The 19,089-nt window shown below is 44.7% G+C and overlaps 1 protein-coding gene across 1 annotated transcript in view; it reads right to left on the reverse strand.

Annotated features, from left to right (window-relative positions):
* The window catches only part of dnah5l (dynein, axonemal, heavy chain 5 like), a 504,419-nt gene that overhangs the window by 14,772 nt on the left and 470,558 nt on the right, over positions 1 to 19,089 (reverse strand). The window lies entirely within an intron of this gene.

A 19,089-nucleotide genomic window follows, 5' to 3' on the forward strand; every position in this document is an offset into this window, starting at 1 on the left:
CACCTACCTCACCCACCTATCTGCCCATTCACCCCCCTACCTGCTCACACACCTCCCACCTCACCCACTCACCCACCTACCCATTAGTTACCCATTCACTAACCCACACTTAACTTAATATGACAGCTAGTGCTCCTATGGAGTTCCATGAGAGACACTGAGCAGCTGGGATTGGAAGATGCCGGAAAGAATGCACAATAGTGTTGGTCAGGAAAATCTTCGCAAGCAGCAGCAACACATGCAGCATTGCCACTGACTGGAAGATTAGGGCCTATATTTTGAAAAAGTAATTTTTGCCTAAGCCAAATTTTCAAAATATGTTTCTAACTGTTTTCTCTGTTCCCTACAATTCTTCCCCATCTATAAACTACCACAATTGATGGTAATATCCACATAGCAAGCCAGTCACTTAAGGTTTATTAATGTCAATGTGCTCTAAATTTGCTGCCAATGTCCACTGTCACCTTTAAATCTCATTGTTGTGAACACTTAATTTTTTTCTCAAACACTTTTTACAGAAATGGCTACATTTCATAAACACAAACAACTAATAGCAGATCTAAACTACTCTAAATCCATACCAATTTAAAATTATTCTTTATTCAGGCCAATTTCAAGTGCTTCAGCCTCAAATAAAATTTCCCTTTTCAAGCATACTGCGTTAGCTAATGAAAGATTTTCAGAGGTAGAGTAACATATGAAACAAATGGATCTGTTTGGTTTGGTTGTAATTATTCACTTTTGGTTTTTTTCTTCACTAATTGCAGCAAATGAACTGTGTGCTGACCAAGAAATTACAGCTGACGTCTATGTTTTTTTTCAACATCAATCTTAATGGCTTTATACCAAATATCCGTCTGAATAAAATGGTAACAAAGCAATTTGAATTGTTCTGATGTTTTCTGTTAAAAACTACAGCCTCTGCTAAATAGCGGATGGGATGACATGAAACGAACATGTTAAGCATTTATATGTTAGTCTTCCATGGCATAATTTCAAAGCTCTTGAGATGAACCTCAGTGTGCTCAAACCAAGTAAATGTATTTTTTGTAGACGGGTTTGTTTCCCACTTGCTTTTAGCTATAATTTTTTCCAATGTAAAGGACAAGAAACATGAAGCTCAGAGTACAAAACCGATTTTTAAGCATGTTATATTGTTCGTAAAGTATGGCTTCAGATTTCATTTTATGGTGATGTTCTGGACTGTATTTTCTAAAGACAGCTCTGGTAAATATTTTCAAGACAGATGCAGCTATAATATTTTAATCATGTTCTTTTAAACAAGAAAACAATTTAATTTTTTAAAAAACATAATAATCAAATTTAAATTTGACTGACCTTTCTAAATGTAATTTCATTCCATGGGATATTGCTTATAAAAGATGCTACCAGAGGCTGTTGGATATTGAAAAATTTTCTCACACTGATTATATCACTCCTGAATTATCGCTGTTGTGGAAAAGTAACTACTATTCCACTACCCCCTGTAACATACTCTATTTACAATTTAGACAGTGGGCTCTACAACTGGCGGGAGATTTGTTCAATTGTTGTCCAGCCGCTAAAGTCCAAAAAGTCACATCTTTTACTGTTGAGTGGATTGGGAAATAATTCTGAGCTTATAATGATATAATTCCTCAAGGTTCTAAGCAGCAGTTGCACAAGTTAAAAAGGTGCAGTTTTTGCTTTGGGTGTAATCAGCAACCTGTGCATGAATTGTGTTCAAAATTGTGTTACTTTTCCAAATTGTTTTTATGGTTCAAGCTTCCATTTAACTTCTGTCCAAGACACAATAAGTGAGTTTATGTGTTTCCTTTCATTGCCCATGATTAGTATGTTTGCATGTAAGAGGTAAGTGTTTTCTTACCCTCAGAGTGAGTGTCCAAATTAAATAATTCCAGCAGCAAGCTTTTAAAGCTTAAAAACTTACCCTGAATTTAACACAACTTTTCATTCACTTGTCTCATACACATTCTCACGCACACAAAGATTAGAATCAGGTGAAGGTGATATACTGTTACGTCTTATAATTATCTCAGTCTCTTTCATCGTAGGCCTGTAGTTTCTTAGATGCAGTTGATGCTTTAAAACTGATGTGAAGGTCTTGTAAAAGATTATCAGCAGGCTGTGACAGTTCTGTAGGCGGGATTCTGACTTAGAGGTGTTCAGTCATAATCCCACAGGTGGTAGCTTCGCACCATTGGATCCTCAGCCAAGCACATGCACCAAATGTCTGAACCTGCAGATCCTCTCATACTGAGCAGGATTACTATTGCAACAACACTTTCATCAGTAGGGTAAAACTAACCTGCCTCACGACGGTCTAATCCCAGTCGATTTTCTAGGAGGTTGGTTCTCAGGTGAACTTTAACTGGAACAGGGAGTGTCCTTCTCTCTGTTGCAATCTCTCACTTTTGAAGTATTTTCTATTAACTATCTTGGCTGCTTGATGACTTTCAGCTAAGCTGATGGTTTTGAGTGGAAGCAGCTTCTTGCTGGTTTTAAAAGCAGACAACAAAATGGTTTCCACAAGTTCAAAGTTCTTTTTTCAAACAAAGAATGTTGTCTACGTTGATTCCAATCATTCTCTGTTGTCATTTGACACCTTGAAATTCACCTAGTCTAGTTTGGATGAGGGAAACCATCATAATACAATGGAACAAAAACAAAAATAGCTGGAAATAGCTGTTGTTGTTGTTTTTGTTTCAGATTTCCAGCATCCGCAGTATTTTGCTTTTATAATACAATGGAAGGTTGACATGACATGATCCATTTACATTCAGCTTACACATATTGAGTTTCGATGTCACCTTTTGTCCAAGGTGACACAGAGAATCAGGATGGGTGGAATTAACTTTTCTTGCATTAAAAAACATTCATTGATGCATTTGTGTTCAAAATCATGGAGGCTCTGGACAGAGTAGATATGTTCCTATTGGCAGAAGGGTCGAGAATCAGAGGACAACAACTTAAAGGGCTGAATTTTGCTGTCAGCGAGCAGGGGGTGGGGCCCGTTCGCCAACACGCAAAATGATGCAGGATGACGTTGGGGGGAACCAGTCAAATCAGCTGTGCGCCCGCCGACCTGTCAATGGCCAATTGAGGCCATTGACAGCATCATTAAAACAATTAAAGGACCTGCCCATCCAATCTTAAGGTTGGTGGGCAGGCTAGGAGCCCCGGTGGGGAATAGAAAAAAAATGAAACCTCATCCACCGGCAGGATGAGGTTTCATGTAGGGATTTAAAAAGTTCAATAAAGTTTTAGTGAAATTTATGAACATGTCCCATTTCATGTGACATTGTCACATGAGGGGGACAAGGTAAGGATTTTTCTTTTTCTATTTTTACTGTTTTTACAACTGTCAGCGAGCTCCCTGAAGCAGCACCTAGCCTCAGGGAGATGTATGCTCTTTTGTGCGCATACACGAAAGAGTGCACTCTCGCTTTTAGGGAATCCCCCCCACCCGCACAGGAAGCACATAATGCTTCCTGCCAGGCATCACGCCTTAATTGGTCCACCCACTTAAAATGGCGGCAGGGCCCGCTTCTCTGGTGGGGATCGGCTCCCCACCTGCTGGAGATTGGGTCAAGACCGCCCGCTCAGAAGGCAGAAAATTCTGCCCAAAGTGATTGGCAGAAGACCAGAGGCAGCATGAGGAGAAATCCTTTTACACAGCACTTGGTTCGGATCTGGAAGGCTCTGACTGGGGGTGTGGTGGAGGCAGATTCAATCATAGCTTTAAGAAATTGGATAATTATCTGCAGAGAAAAGATTTGCAGGACTATGGGGAAAAGGTGGGGGAGTGAGACTAGCTGAGTTGCTCTCACAGAGCAGAAACACTATAACCATTCTATGATTTTATGAATTAATAGCAGTTTTACTCATACAGCTTTAAATAGGTTTATCTCAAAAAATAAACAATTTTAGTCAGAATGTCTAATCCACCTCCTGTGAGTTCCCTAGATTTAAATAATTGAAAATGACATTTATAGCAGCTGCACATAAGCCTGTGTTAGTTTTCATTCGTGTACAGTAGCCAGTTTATTAAGAAAATGACATATGTGCCAGGTGGGCTTTAGCAAGGTGGTGAGAGAACCAACTAGAGGGAAAAACCTATCTGATCTCGCCTTCATCAATCTACCTGTCACAGATGAATCTGTCCATGGTAGTGTTGGGAGTAGTAACCCCCACACATTTTTTGAGGGATAAAGTTCTGTCTTCACACTGAGGACACGCTCCATTAGACACTATCACCATGCTAATTGGGATAGGGTCAGAACAGAACAGTGACGGAACAGCGATATGTGATGTGTAAAACTGGAGAACTGGACATCCATGAGGTGCTGCAGGCCACCACCAGCAGCAGAATTGTGTTCAATCAGAATTTGCAACCTCATGGCCTAGCATATCACTCACTCTATCATTGCCATCAAATCAGGGGACCCACCTGGGTGCACAGCAGCAACTCACCAAGGCTCCTTTGACAGCACTTTCCGTAGCCATAACCTCTAACATCTAGAAGGACAAGGGCAGCAGTTGATGCATGAGAATATATCACCATTCCTTCACTGTTCTTAGGTCAAAATCCTGGAACTCCCTCCCTAACAGCAGCATGGGTATACCTGCACCACATGGACTGCAATGGTCAAGAAGGTGACACACCACCATCTTCTCAAGGGCAATTAGGGATGGGAAATAAATGATGGCCTAGCTGGTTCAACTAGGGTGCCTTGAATCCAGAATTCACTGCAGCCTTGGCCCAAGCATGGATAAAATGGCTGAATTCAGGAGGTGAGTTGAGAGTGGCTGTCCTTGACATTAAGGGGGGATTTGACTGAGTGTTGCATCAAGGAACCCTAGCAAAATTGAAGTCAGCGGGAATGAGGGGTAAACTCTCCACTGGTTGGAGTCACACTTAGCACAAAGGTAGGTGGTTGTGGTTGTTGGAGGTCAATCATCTCATTCCCAGGACATCACTGCAGGAATTCCTAAGGGTGGTGTCCTAGGCCTTACCATCTTCAGCTTCTTCATCAATGACCTTTCCTGCATCATAAGGTCAGAAGTGAGGATTTTTTTGATTATTGCAAAGTGTTTGGTACCATTCATAATCCCTTAGGTATTAAAGCAGTCCCTGTCCATATGCAGCAAGACCTAGACAACATTTAGATTTGGGTTGATAAATTGCAAATAACATTTATGCTACAGAAATGTCAGGCAATGATTAAATCCAGCAATAGAGAATCTAAACATCTCCTCTTGATGTTCAATGGCATTACCATCCACCAACAACATCCTGGGAGGATTACCATTAACCAGAAACATAATTAGACTAGCTATATAAATACGTAGCTGCAAGAGCAGGTTAGAAGCTAGGAATTCTGCGGCGAGTAACTCACCTTCTGACTCCTCAAAGCCTGTCCACCGTCTACAAGGCACAAGTCAGGAGCGCATTGGAACACTCTCTGTTTGCTTGGATATGTGCAGCACCAACAACACTCAAGAAGCTTGACACTAATCAAGACAAAGTAGACTGCTTGACTGATACCCCATTAGCACCTAAAACATTCACTCCATCCACCACCAGCACTCAGTGGCAGTAGTGTGTACCATCTGCAAGTTACACTGCAGCAACTTTCCAAGGGTCCTTCGACAGCACCTTCCGAACCTGAAACTTCTACCACCTAGAATTACAAGGGCAACAGGCACATGGGAAATCCTCCACCTGCAAGTTCCCCTTCAGGTCATTCACCATCCTGAATTGGAACTATATCGCCGTTCCTTCACTGCCGTTGAGTTCAAATTCTAGAAAGCCCTTCCGAGCAGCATGTGGGTGTACCTGAACCTCATGGGCTGTAGTGGTTCAAGATGGACAATGAGCAATATGTGCTGGCAATGCTCATATCCAGTAAATTAATTTTAAAAAAACCTTGTTCAAGAGCAACACACAGAGCAATTGGCAGATTTTGCAGTTAAATTGATTTGGGACAGCGGCCAGTTTTGGGTGGGGCCGGCTCCCAGTTTGATGGTTTTATACAAGCACAAAAAATTGTGGAAACTCTTTGTACTGAACATAATTTGTAATTGAGATTCCTCGATCTTTTGCATGAGTTTTCCCAACTATGGGCGTTTTGTGATGAAGCCAGTGCAATCTGACAGTAAGTCCATGCCGGAGTGTTTATTGTTGAAGTAAGAAGAATGTTTGTCCTGTGTTTCTGTCGGGTTGCAAATATTTATCGCATATATCTATCTGTCAGATGCCATGAACAGAAAGGCTGGACTGAGAAATGTTCACATGTCAATTGAAAACACGAATGTGGATTTACTTTATTGTAGAATTTCCTTCCCCACCGGTGCCTTCCCCATTACTTTCTAACTCTGGGTACATGGTTCTTTTTCATCCAACAACTGCATTATTTGTCCCGCTAATCAAGTGCAGGCCGCCAAGTACATGTCACCTCTGAACTGTTGTGAAACACATCAGCGTGTTTTCCTGTCGATGTGGACGGACGATCTAGCAACGGTGCAAGAGGCTGGCGGGAGGGTCTGATAATGATATGCTGATGCATTACAATGAGGTTCCTGATGACCGATGGCAGGAAACGCAGTTTGCCGTTGGTGGGCTGAGCAGACAATCGCGACCTGCCTTCCTGCCGTCATGAAACCGATCTTGCCATATTGTCTGCTCATGTCATCTATCACTACCACCACCAGTGGACACGGAAAATTCTGCCCATAGTTCGGGTTCACACCTGAGTGGCCTTGAACATGAATATCTCGCTTCCCCCTAGTTCAATAGATGCCCTCATGACTAGTGAACACTACATGGAATTTTTGTTTTGATTTCACCTGATTTAACCTATCGAGTTAATTTTATTATGGCCTGAAGTTTTCCCGCATTGGGCAGGTTCAGTGGGAGCGGGTGGGGGTGGTCGTGGAGCTGACCGCCGCCTGCGATCGGCTCCACATTGCCAATTAAGGCCCACCGAGTGTAATACGCGAGCAGTAGCTGAGCGCTACCTGTGTGGGCTGGGGGAGGAGGGAGAGTCGGGTCCAGATGTATGCGAAAGAGTGCTTCAGTTTCCCTGAGGCAGCTCCGTACTTCAGGGAGATAGAAACGATTTTTAAAAAAATAAATAAATGGAAGAAAAATGAGACATGTTTTTATTTTTCAGGAAAAGTTTTCATTTAAGTTGTAAAAGCTTTAGGAAACCTCATCCCGCTTGTGGATGAGGCTTCCTTAAAAACGTAAAGGCCGTAAGATTGGATGAGCAGCGTAAATATGAAATTAATTAGTTCCTTAATGGCCTTAATAGGCCTTTTAATTATCGGTGGGTGCGCACCCGCCGAAGGAAACATTGCGAGACAGCGCAATGACGTCGGGGCACACGCTTGGCATCATCGTGTGTCATTTTACATGCTGGCGTGTCGCGACTGTCCCCTCAAGCTGCCTTAAAATCCTGGCCTATAGTTTTTTTGTTTGACGTCAACTTGGTTGGATCAAAACCTCCTTCTCAGTTCAGTGATGTCACCTCGTTAAGGCGAGGCATATGATCGTGCACCAAGGAAGTTAAGCCTGCCTGAGCCCACAGTTAAACTGACCTATTTAAAATGCTTTGGGTGTGGGGGAGCAAATGCTACCCTGCGGTTAAGGTGACTTTGTGGTGGGGGGGTGGGGGGGTGTGGTGGTGGTGGGCAAAGGCTGCCCTGCAGTTGAAGGTAGTGCACAAGGATGTGCGGAGTAGGGGTGGCAGCCTAGGTAAGGGAAATGACCACGCATTAGGGACACCATGTATAAAATGACCATTCCATCTCAGCTGAGACAGTTCAGGTGCAGCCACATTGATATGCCTGCTCCACCCCCTCTTAAACAGAAGAAGGGTCATACAGACTTGGAACGTCAACTCTGTTTCTCTCTCCACAGATGATGCTAGACCTGCTGAGCTTTTTCAGCGTTTTCGGTTTTTATTTCACATTCCCAGCGTCCGCAGTATTTTGCTTTTATCTTAGTACACCCATGTTAACCCACACGTCTCTCACTTTCATCTTGCAGGAGGCGTACATCAGGATCATGGAGCCTGGCGAGCTGGCTGTATGCATTGTGGCATACAGAGAGCAAAGACGAGGGGGAAGAGAATGACGGAGGCGCCTGCCTGCATAAAGGGAGGAGCAGCTCCCTCAGGAAGAATGGGCAGCTGGCGCTCCCACACACACCGTTGAAGAGCCACAGTGAGCCATTGCTGGTCGGGCCTAGCTAGACCCAGGGCCTTTCATTCCTGCAGATGACTGAGAACCAGTGTCACCAAAGACTGCACATGTCTGGGGAATTGGTCGGTCACATCTGACACTTACTGCAGGATTTGGTGCCACGTGAACATCGAGGGCATCCACTGCCAGTGACTGTGAAAGTAACAGTAACACTTAATTTCTATGCCAGTGGCACCTTTCAGGGCTCCACAGGTGACCTCTGTGGGATGTCACAAGCCTAAATGAACCCATGAGGTCACAGATGCCATCTTCGCAAGGGCAGACAACTTTGTGCAGTTTGCCCAGGACCGGGAAAGCCAGGATGCAGGAGTGATTGCTTTTACCCTGACCTCGGGTTTCCCACAGAAGCAGTGTGCAATCGACTGCTCTCACGTGGCGCTCATGTCTTCATCGCACCAAGCAGGTCAACTATGTCAACAGCAAAGGATTCCATTCGCTGAATGTGCAGCTGGTGTGCGACCACCACAAATGCATCCTGCAGGTCTGCACACAGTTTCCAGGGAGTGTGCACGACTCCCGCTTTCTCAAATGGTCACACACCCCTGATGACTTCCAGGGTCCACAGAGGCTGCAGGGATGACTCGTCGGGGACAAGGGCTACCCGCAGAGGACATAGCTGGTGACACCTGTACGGCGGCCTCAGACTCGACGGTATAATGAGGCTCATGCTGCAACTCGCAACTTGCTGGAGCAGGCAATCAGGATGCTGAAAATGAGGTTCCGGTGCCTCGACTGGGCTGGTGGAGCCCTGCAATACAGTCCGCAGAGGGTGTCACGCATCATTGTCATCTGCTGCGCCCTTTACAACCTGGCGCTGCAATGGGGAGAGGAGCTGGCTGAGGAAGACAAGGAGGAGCTGGAGGTCTCCTCGATGAGGAGGACGCCGATGGTGATGAGGGTGAGGAGGTCCTCGAAGGCGACGATGATGGCGATGTGGCCCTTGCACTGGCCGGACGAGGCAGGCATGCTCGGGAGGGCCTCAAAGCTGCTAGATTTGTGGAGGATGATGATGACATGCAGTGAGGGGACACCATAAGATCCTCACATTGCATCGATGAACGTTTGACTCCAGTCTGGCCTATGGCAGCGCAAATAGCCTCTGTGAGAATGCTCCTGTCATGGAGACACAGTGGAGGCCCTAATATCATTCAATTATGAGAGGATGTAGACAACATGCAGTGATGTCACTCTACTGATCTTCACACAGCCTCTATGAATGTCTGAGTCCTGTCTGGCCAAGGGCAGTGCCCTTGCGCTCTGTAATCAGGGTAATATCAGATAGATGCAGCCATGAAACTTTAAAAGCATCTGATTCCTTGTCAGCCTTCAGCACCTGACTCCTTCAGGAGTACAGCATCACTGATCACAGATGCTGCAGAGATAGGGACCAGCCCCAACTCAAAGGTCCTGAGAGCACACAGAGAGAATGACGGAATGCCTGCCCACTACATTCTGGCAGCAATGACAAACACCATCGCGGTGCTGGCATTAGTAAAGTGTCCAGGGAGTGTGAGGCCGGACCATCACTTTGGTCTGAAGGCTGCGCAAAGCACAGGGAAGAGGCCCTGGACTGAGACACCTGCCTTTATCTTGTGCAGAAAGGTTTCACATCTGAGTAACAAGAACACTGTTCATCAGAACAAGGAGCCATAGGCAGGGAGACATTTTTGGGAATTTATTGACAATAGTGGACAGTACGTACAAGTGATTAACACCTGTGCTCAAGCTGTGCAATTACATCTTCTGAATAGGAACAGATGGAAACGTGTTTGTACTCGAAAGAGTTACATCTTCTTAACCCTGCAACTACGTTGGGGTGCTTGCCAGATATCCATAGCGGAGGTAGAGGCAGCCTGTGGATGGCTATGCCTTGTCTGTGATGATCTTGATGAGCGTCCTCTAAAAGGCTGAGAACTGGAGGGTTCGGCCTGCTTTCAAGTCCTGCTGTGTGGCAATGGCACCCTCTTCAGCATGTGGAGCTGGAGGTGCTGAGATTACAAGAAGAAGAAATTGGGTGGGCCGGACACTCTCGAGATCACTTGGATGGACGGCCCCAGAGGCGTACACTGCTGATCCTCCTTTCTATTGGTGCCCAAAGGCCCCTGGCTGATTTCTTGAGAAGAAGGGGTGGCTGGAGTGAGATCGAATTGCCCTGCACCCCTCTCGTGTACACACCATTGGAGGCCAACAATGGTGTCAGCGATGGAGAGCAGCCCACGCAGCAGTGACATCCTGGACCAAGGTCTCCACGGCGCCCACCATCCTACCAGTGTTGACCTCGGTGCATTGGCATGCCGGTGCTATCACTTCAGACTGAAGGCAGACAGAGTCTTCCCATCATGCCTTGCAATATGTGGAGTGCAGCGAACATCCCTTCCTGATGTTCCCGAGCTTGCCTTTGCAACTCCAGCAACTGAGACATGACTGAGTCCAGAGGCTTATCACCTGACTTGGACTCAGCAAATTTCTGTTCTCCAGCAGTCCTCTGAGTGCCAGGAACCTGGGAGGTCCCTGCCATCACCTCCTGTGGATCTGAAAGTGCAATAGGCTCACCAGATTGTGATCTGGGGCTATTCTAAAGCTAGGTCTCACCAAGGTGTGTGTCCCTGTGCTGATGGAGGGTGTGGATGAGCGCTGTGATGGGACTTCAAGGAGGGTGCCTTCAAATTCCTCTTCAGAGTTTTCTTCAGGGCTTCGAGGCACTGGGTCGTGAATTCCATCAGCAATTTGGCAGATGTGACTGCGGAAGCAAGGAGAGATAATTAGTGCATGGTAATGGCCTGTGAAACAGGACACATCACTCACAGCATGTTTTCCCATAAATGTTGCACTGCTGGACCCTCACTTGGTAGAGCACCACCAATCTCAGCATCAACACAGGACCGATCCTGGTTATCGCTGGCCAGCTGGAAGGCTCTGTTTTGAAAGTCAATGAGGATCTTGATTTCAGGCAGTCATCCGCTAGTCTACAACCTCTCCATCTTGTTGTGTGCCAGCTACATGAATAGAGATAGAGAGAGTGTAAGCAGCACGTCTGCCAGGCCAGATGATAAGTATGCCTGGCATGTGCGGGTGGTGAGTGGTCCCATGGGCGGGATGAGGATAATGAAGGTGTGTGTGAGGGCATGAATGGGGATGTCCCTTGAGCCAGCATTGACTGAGGGTCCTGTGGATGTGTTTGTGGGTGTTTGAGTTGAGAGTGATGAGAAGAGTGACTTACCCTGGCAGAACGGAGGAGATCATTCATCCTCTTGCGGCACTGGGCAGCTATCCTCTTTTGCAGGGTGTTAGCGCTGACCAACGCTGCCACCAGCTCCCAAGGCAGATTGGTGATGTTGCTGCCCATCCTGCAGCCAGATCAGGGGTTGCAGTCTTCTTGCATTTCTGGGCCATTTCATCTTTGTAGCAGTCATGGGCTGGAATCACTGAGAGTCGTGCACTGGGCTGGACTTTAAATATGGTGCCCAGCGTGATAAATCTGTGAGATGATGGTGTGGTGGGTAAATGAGAGTGCGCCTGCCATGGAAATGGCATTGTTTCCCGGGAATACATAATTAATGCGGCAGCTTTGGAGCAATACAGCATGAAAAGCTGCATTGCAGCCAGTGGATAAAACATCGTTTTTTCCGCCTACTAGTGCACTTGGTGCAAATCTGGGATGATGCCACCCTAGGGGCAGAATTTTTCTGTCGAAGAGCTGGGGGCGGGCCCTGCTCGCCAATGCAAAAATGACTTGGGATGACATCAGGGGGAACCAATTGAGGCCATTGACAGGGTAGTTAAATCAATTAAAGGCACTGTCCGTCCAACCTTAAGGTTGGTGGGCAGGCCAGGAGCCCCAGCGGGCTTCTGACAAAAGCATGAAACTTCATCCACCGGCAGGATGAGGTTTCATTTGTGTTTTAAAAAAGTTTAATAAAGTTTCTGCGATATTTATTAACATGCCCCATCTCATGTGACATTGTCACATGAGGGGGACATGGTAATAATTTTTTTATTTTTCTATTTTTCAACTTTCAAAAACTTTCAGCGATCTCCCTGAGGCAGCACTTAGTCTCAGGGAGATGTGCACTCTTTCACACACATGCGCGAAAGAGCACAGTCTAGCAGTTGGGGAATTCACACTCCCCAGCACAGGAAGCGCATAGCGCTTCCTGTCGGGTGGCCCGCTGGGTGGGCCTTAATTGGCCCGCCCACTCAAAATGGCGGCGGGGCCTGTTTTGGCAGCAGCGACTGGCTGCCTACCCGCCGCCGAGCCAGTGGGGCCTGACCGCCTATCAAGAGCAAAATTCTGCCCTAGGTGTCTTTCAACAATCTCACAGTTCCATTTGTCTATCTAAATTAGGATGCTATCATATACATTTGAGTGTTCATTTATGCATGTGTGACCTTCACTAACACAGCCTGCTATTGGTTCCCAGGGTTCTTTCATTGACTAGTATTTACCTTGTTAATTATTTTGCTTTAATTTCACCAATTTAATTTTATTCTTTAGTTATTTTGTTGTTAGGCAATCAGTTTGGACAGCCATCCCCACCAAACAATTTTCAATGGTGCCACCTCTTTAAGCAGAAGTAAAGGTGGAATTTTACGGACCCTCCGGCTGGTGAGATTTTCCAGTCCCACTAAAATCAATCGACTTTTGAATGGCTCGCTGCATTTTGCAGCCCTGCCCCTACCATGACAGGTCAGTAAAATTCTGCCCTACTTGTGTGCACCCTCATGGGATTATACCATTTATACCATACAATCCTTCTTGTCAATTTAAAGTCAGGTCCTTGGATTTGTAAAGTTAAGTGTAAAGTGAACCATCTCCCCTCTACAACTGTAATCTCTACATTGAGGGAGGCACAAGCTGAAGCTACATGGAATTGGCCTACCCAATCTCACAATTCCTGTTCGCACAATTTAAAATAGGAGCTATTCATGTTATTTTGAGTTGTGGTTGATACCCAGGCAGCTCTTCAGTATCAGCATACTCTTCAATTACTCACTGATGCCTTCAATGACTGCTAGACATCATGTAACACTCTTTTACTATTTTAATTATTTTTGAAAGTTTATTTTGTTAGAAACACAGTTAGACTGGACCATCTCTCCATAAACTTTCCTGAGGCATTTGATGTTCCCTTTGGCTTGCATTTTATCTAATCCCACAATTTCACTGGCCTATCATAAAAGAAAATCCTTTCATGATATGCACATTTCATTCTTTCCATTCCTATGTGTAACACCCAGCATTTATTTAAATTAATACTCATCTACCAAATCTCAGAACATCTACATGATTGGTCCAAGATTTTCTCTGTTAATCAATGGCTTGTTACCTGTTTAAATATGTGTGTTAATCTGGCCATGTGAAAATAGAGTGGTAATATTATACTGAAGGGAATGTTACATGACTCATTATTCATTTCCCACATGAATTTCAATAATTGTAAAACAGTCACCATCTACTTATTCATTAGCTGCTGTTGGTGATGAAATCACCTGTCCACTCAACAATCATACAAATGAGAAATTTGATGCCGCTGCAGACAAATTTCCTATCATTGTGGTCAGTACGTTATAAATAATGTATATTCAAGTTTCAAAGGTGCTTAGCCAATTGACAAGGTTTGACAATTAAGCCAGAAAATAATCATCTCCAAATACCATAGAATCCAGCATCAAAACACGGGATCAAAATGGTTTCTAAATTAGGGTTTCCTGGATGTTCTTAAAATTAAAAATGCAAAGACACAGTACGACATCAAGGCAGCATTTGACTGAGTGTTGCATCAAGGAGGCCGAGCAAATTGAAGTCAATAGGAATCGCTTGCGGGGGGGATGGGGGGGGGGGGGTGGGGGGTGGCGGCGGTGGCGGGGGGGGTAAATCAGTTAGAATCATACCTAGCACAAAGGAAGATGGTGTGGTTGTTGGACGCCAATCATCTCAGTTACAGGACATCGTTGCGGGAGTTCCTCAGGATAGTGTTCCAGGCCCAATCAGAACTAGGGGACACAGTTTCAAGATAAAGAGCCTCCCATTTATGGAGATGAGGAGAATTTTTTTCTCTCAGAGGGTTGTGAGTCCATGGAACTCTCTTCACCAGAGAACGGTAGAGGCAGGATCACTGAATATTTTTAAGGCAGAGGTAAATAGATTCCTGACTAACAAAGGAGTCAAAGGTTATCAGGAGTAGGCATGGATGTGTAGTTGAGGCCACAATCAGATCAGCCATGATCTTATTGAATGGCTGAGCAGACTCGAGGGGCCGAATGGCCTACTCCTGTTCCTAATTCATATGTTTATAACCATCTTCAAATGCTTCATTGATGACCTTCCCTCCAATCCAAGGTCAGAAGTGGAGATGTTCGCCGATGAATGCACAATGTTCAATACCTTAGATACTCAAGCAGTCTGTGTCCATATGCAGCAAGACCTGTACAACATTCAGGCTTGGGCTGATAAGTGGCAAGTGACATACGTAGCACACAAGTGCCAGGCAATGACATTTCCAGCAAGAGAGAACTAACAATCTCTGCTTGACATTCAATGGCATTACCATCACTGAATCCCCCACTATCAACATCCTGGGGGTTAACATTAACCAGAAACTTTACTGTTCCAGCCTTGTAAATACTGCAACTGCAAGAATAGGTCAGAGGCTGGGAATTCTGAAACTCAACTCCTGAATTCCCAAACCCTGGCCGTCATCTACAAGGCACAAGTGAGGAGTCTAATGGAATGCCCTCCACTTGCTTGGATGAGTGCAGCTCTTATAAAACTCAAGAAGCTTGACATAATTCAAGGTAAAGTAGCCCACTTGATTGGCACCCAATTAGCACCTTAAACATTCATTTTCTCTACATGTTTTTTCAGCTTTTCCATTTGTTCTATAGGGCCCTCAGTGACTGGAAATGAATTCTAAGAAGAACTCTTTTGTCTGTGACACAGAAATCTCATTTAATCTCTTGATCCTATTAACAAGGATTACCACTTTCTTTCAAATGGGAGAATCAATATAGCTCCATATATAAATCATAGATCGACATCCATGGAGGAAGCTGCTTCCTCTTGTGAATTTTTGAACAGCTTCCAGGTTTGCTACTGATCACGTCTGCACAGATATTAGTTAACCTTGTGATCATCAAAACCTGTGCCTTCCAACATTCCATGCACATCTTCGCTCATTCACAGATGTCAGGGAAGATTATTCATTAACTCAAATATGATGGAAATGGAAATAAAATGCAATGTCTGAGTAATTAACCTATTTTTTTGCTGTTAAAATAGAATCAGTTCACCTCTAGACATTTGGGAAATCAATTTCTGCACTTGAAATTAAATTTTGAGAGAAAAGCTAGAAAAGCTTTAAACATATATAATGGCAAACTACACAGTCGATCTAATAATGTAACCTTTTTAGGTAGAAGGTTAAAATGAAATGGCAACTTTATATAAAGAATAGCTTTTCCAGTAAGGTGTCTCATGTAACCTTATTTCTCACCTCCTTCCCTCATGGACATATGTGACTCACGTGGACAACACATGCTTCTTGATTCTTATTGATATACCCACACTAATAATAATTAAATTCCTGTCTAAAATTCCAGATCTTATTTTTGCAGTAAAAGTACAAACAGATCAGTATCTATTTTGAGTGTCATCTTTATATTTTCCTTTATTGGACTAAATTAATTATTCATAAAGACTCATCAGCAGTTTTTTGCTACGCGATAAATTTTTAATTTCACAAAATGCACAGTCTAAAACATAAAGCAGGGAATTTCCTTGGAACTGCTCCAGCTCTGCCATCCCAATGTTGCCAATAGCATGGTGGAAATCCTTTTATATGCACTGCTGCCGTTTCTGCTGCACTTCTGGTGAAGTTATGGCAGTGGAGAAGGAGCAGCTCTGAGGAAGTTCCCAGTCTAAGATTCGGGACTGGTTCAAAACAAGTTCAATGCTTCATTATATGCTGTTACCTACTTTAAATACAGCTGCTACGGTACATATTGGGGTATTTTTATACCCCACATCCCGCTGCCAGTGTATAGGAAGGTGGAGGACATGTTAAATAAACCAGGTGGTTAGCCCACCGCCTTCCCACACAGCTCTGAACTGTCCCCCATATTACATTAGGCACAGAAGGCATCAGCCAGCCTGCATTTAAGCTACTGAGGTCCTTGAGTTGCCAACTAAAGGCCTCTTTCTGCCTCTACTGCCATAATACAATGGCCAGGGGAAGGCTGAAGGAAGCCCACTACTTTCCCAACTTGGGGTAAAAGACAGGAAGGAAGTGGGGGTACCTCCTTTGGTCAGGTGGGGGGGGGGGGGTCCCTGTGCCCATCAGGGAACCCTCCCCAAGAGGTACACTTTGTGCCTCCCCTCCGGCCTCTCAAATCTGACTATCCTACCCCTCCCTTGCTAGGATCCCCAATCCGTTCTGACCAAAAACCTGGACTTCCCTTTCAGTCTGATATCCATGATGTTCTTCTCGGTTCTGCGTTCTGGCGCTGCTGGGACAACTCAGCTGCTGGCCAATCAGCTCTCAAGGCCAGGACTTCCTGTCCCTAAGGTTGGGGGGGGGGAAGCTCACTCTCACTTTGTTAAGGCCACCCCTGATGTAATATCGCTGTTGGGCAGCCCATTTTAAAGTCAGCAAGCTGCAAGCTGCGGGAGCGAGTGATATAATCCACCTCTCCCCTGTAAAATTCACCTCAATGGTGCTTAAATGCCTATCTTCCCACCTTTATACAAATACTGCCATAACCATTCTCACTCAAAGATAAAAAATAAAGTTCTTTGCTGAACACCCATCCTGTGTGCGTTAGCAGTGAAATAGTGATACCGCTCCCAAGTAAATACACAACTAACCCTCTACAGTTTTATCCTTGTAGTAGTACCATTTCCAATGGATTTCCTGCCAAAAGAGGGAGGGAAAAGACTAGAGCCAAGTAAAGGGGAGGATCTCTTTCTACAAGAATGGCTGAAGCAGTTCTTGGGGGTTATCAGTAACATAAAGGTCCTTTTGACCAAAGTCAGGTTAGAAGTGCAAGGCTATTGAGCAGTGAGGGCAGGAAGCTATGTGAGAAAATGGCGCAGACTGCATGGAGAGAGGTAAAAGAGGCAGTCAATAATACTTTCACCATGCCAAGAAATGCCACTACATTGGAAGATGTTCAGTAATCTCTCAGGGTTAGCTAAAGTCAGTTTAAACACTGATGTTGCTCATCATCAAATCACATCTCTCTAATAGTTGCCTGAGTATCTCCAGAAATGGTTTCTTCCCTTTCCCCTCTAATACACCAGCCCCACCACCAACACCCCTCCACCCACATATACCATTATTTGTGGAGTCTCCTGAGGATTGACTTAGAATGCTGCGGCCTTTGTCAGTCACGCAGAGCCCTGCATTCCCATCATGCTTTATCCTCCCCCAATTCCACTGGTTCCCTATGCCCAGAGAATTGGTTCCAAAATCCTCAACTTCATCTTTAAATCCTCCCATGATCTCGCCCTCACCCTATCTCAGTGATTTCCTTTACCTGTACATCCTAACCACTGCCTTCACTTAACTTTTTGCATCCCACCAACTCTGCTTCACTATCAGTTGCAGTTCTTTTAGTCTTTATATCCTTTTCTTCTGGAACACTTTCCCTGCTTTCAAAAGCTACCTAAAGGTTTTCTCTTTGATTTATTCTAACTCCCAGAACCTCCTGTATACCCTTTCCTTGCTTCATGTCCATTGTTGTTCCTATCATGTATCTGGAGAGTATTGTAGATAATAATACTGTTGATTTGTAGTAATCGCTCAGCTATTCTCAAACCTTCTGCAGCCATTTTGATTTACTTGTGAATTCAATTCAACATTAACTTTTCAGCTATTTCAACACCGTGTAATGATTAGCAACATAATCAATAATTTATTTCCAATCCAATGATATCTTTGTCTTTCATCAACTGCATGAAACACACAGGATAGGTTGATTCAAATCAATTTGGATTCTGGGGGTCTGAAAGGCCCAGCCCACACCGGAACCACCAAGAGTGGGAGTGCTGCTCCTTTCCTGAATTGATCAAAATAGCTAGTGACGGGAAGGGGAAGAGAATCTCCCCACATGCGGAACCCATTTCTGCCCAGCCAGTGCTGGTTTGTCCCTCATCAGGACAGGAAAAGCTGGCCTGATAAGCTTTCTGTCCGGTATCACTCCCAGATCTTTTGCAGCCTTTGCCTTAGTTGGGTTAACACCCTTGGATAAACATGGACAAAAGAGCTGAACTCAAGAGGTGAGATGAGAGTGACTGCCCTTTACATAAAGGCAATATTTGTTTGAGTGTGGCATTGAGGAGCCCTAGCAAAACTGGAGTAAATGGGAATCAGGGAGAAAACTCTCCGCTGGTTCGAGTCATATCTAGCGCAAAGGGAGATGGTTGTGGTTGTTGGAGGTCAGTCATTTCAGCTCTAGCACATCACTGCAGGAGTCCCACAGGCTAATTTCCTAGGCTCAAACATCTTCAGCTGCTTCATTCATGACCTTCCCTCCATCATAAGTTCAGAAGTGCGGATTTTCGCTGATGACTGCACAATGTTCAACATTTGTAACTCCTCAGATTTTGGAGCAGTCCAGGCCTATATGTAGCAAGACCTAAACAACAGACTAGGGCTAATAAGTGGCAAGTAACATTCACACCATACAAGTGCCAGGCAATGACCATCTCCAACAAGAGAGAATCTAACCATCGCCCCTTGACATTCAGTGGCATTACGATTGCTGAATCCCCCATTATCAACATCCTGGGGGTTACCATTGACCAAAAACTGAACTCGACCA

This window comes from Carcharodon carcharias, chromosome 3 (genome assembly GCF_017639515.1).
Source record: "Carcharodon carcharias isolate sCarCar2 chromosome 3, sCarCar2.pri, whole genome shotgun sequence".
NCBI classification, from domain to species: Eukaryota; Metazoa; Chordata; class Chondrichthyes; order Lamniformes; family Lamnidae; genus Carcharodon; species Carcharodon carcharias.